Below are 2,305 nucleotides of genomic sequence, written 5' to 3'. Positions count from 1 at the left end.
TATGAAATTTAGAATTTTAAATATAATCTTCATTGATCAGTATTATCTCGACAATATGCTTCTGGCAGAATTTTCATCCATTTTTATCATATTTTCCAATAGTTTATTTTTAAAATTAATTATTTAAAATGGAGCAAATCCGCCATAATTATTGATATATTCTCTGTCGTAAGAAAACTTCTGATTAAGTGAGTTAAAAAGATTATTGCTATGGTAGCAAAACATTTTCTGATGGTATTAAAACTTTTTTTTTCAGTGTACATTACTTTCATGATGAGAATTGAATACACATGCAGTATTTACATTGGAATGTTTATCAATTCCAGGTACATTTAAAAGTAAACCTTTCGTGCACAATATAAAGATTATTCTCAGGCTATAGATTGTTTATTGAAACGTTAAAGTATTGTATGAATGATACGATAATTCATGATAATTGTCTTAGTTGCATTAATCATTATCAATAAGTGTATTGAACTTCCTTCTGACTGAAGGCGCGAATAATTTATATCTTTCTCACTTACACTTTTTTCTTTTTTGTAATGATTGAATAATCTAACGTCTTTTGACATGCAATAGACGTTCACGAAATACTGGCCGTTCGTGGAATTCGATCACGTATCGATGGAACGTTTTACATCGACAAAGAGCGCGTGCGATGGGTAGAACGTGCTCGCGATAGAATTATATTTATTACGCGTTCTGGAGCTTTACTTTTACGTTTAGGCGACACAACACGAACTTATACAAATACGTGAGCTAAAGGATATGCGTGATCTTGCACATAAATTTATTGTATTAAAATGCATATATTTTATTGAGATTTATCATCAATGCAGTAGTAACCTAAGAAACAATCAATTGATATGTAACACAAGCCATCAGACGATGAGGGCTTCCTTGAAAAACGCGCGCACCGGATGCGAAGAGTGCTTCGTTCGAATCGTCGGGACATTGTCTTGGGGCGGGTCTTTTATCCGACCGACATGTCGAATGTTGGATGCATTACAATTTTATTTGCGATGACTCTACCATCAGTTACAATAAATTTCCCTTTCAGTCTTCTTTTTTCACCTTCTCTTATTGTCACTTCCTGTCCTTTAAATAGCTTCATTAATTTTTTTTCATCCTTTGAATACAAGTTTCTTAGAAGCTCATGGTCATGCTCATCGACTGCAAACTCAACTCTCGCCTCTCCCTTGGATTAGCATAGTTTCCAGAAAAAACAATTTTTGAAAGTAAAAATATAAAAATCATTTTAAAGATTTTTATTTGTTGGTTAGTACAATGTATTGAAATTAATCAAATTTTAATTATAGTAAGTCAGAATCTAACCCTTAGAGCAGTAGTTATCCACTTGAATGAAAATTATACAATCAACGTAGGAACTTATGCACTTTGACTGATTTTAAAAATATATGTTTACTTATCCCCTTCAAATAAACTTTTTACCGTATGATTTATTTTCAACGGAAAACATTGCGAAATGTTTTTTGCGAATCAAATACCGAAGCAAGCTTCTATTAAATTCTAATTATTTCAAAACGTTTTATCTGAAACTAAGGTAAATAAAGAGCAAATGTTTCGAATACAAATTTACTGAACGATTTTGCAACGCCTTCGGCATCAAATGTCCGTGAGTTATGTATAATGGTCTACGTTCAGAGCATTTGTATCTTTCTGCAGGTTCTTGAAACGTTCACGTTAACATCTTCATCGTGATGATGTGGATCGCGCAGAAAACATGACATGCGAGTGAATTATGAAGGGCAACACCCACTTCTTTCGTTGATTATTATACTGTTTATTCCTTTGATTTTCTTAAACAAAGTTATGTACATGTGTTAATCTTATTTCTCTTGGATTTCGCATTTATGTAACGACACAATAATTAAAATGATCATAATACTATCTAATTAAGATCAATTTTAATTTTACTATATCACGCTTAAAATAATTACCTTTGTAGAATAATTTTTACGATGTTGCTTAATTGATCTATTTTTCCTCTTAATTATTTGATAAAAATAAAACCTGTCTTTTAATGAATCTCTTTATTAGAATAAAAATGAATGTCATAAAATCATGCAATTTTTTTAAATTTTTTATTAATATATTTTTATATAATTTATGACTAAGAACAATAAGATTTATTTTTCTATTTGCAGATATTAACTATAAAAACAATTGAATGTCTCTAAAGCGATAATTAATCTCAGAAAGATTAAATAAACTTTATCAAGATGATGATGACCATGATATTTTTATTATTACAAGCGAGTGAATGAGGGAGAAAGAAGGAATC

The sequence above is a fragment of the Chelonus insularis genome, unplaced genomic scaffold, assembly GCF_013357705.1.
Source record: "Chelonus insularis isolate UGA/USDA-ARS -01 unplaced genomic scaffold, ASM1335770v1 contig_324_pilon, whole genome shotgun sequence".
NCBI classification, from domain to species: domain Eukaryota; kingdom Metazoa; phylum Arthropoda; class Insecta; order Hymenoptera; family Braconidae; genus Chelonus; species Chelonus insularis.
The sequence above is the reverse complement of the archived record's forward strand: the minus strand, read 5'-3'. Positions refer to the sequence as shown.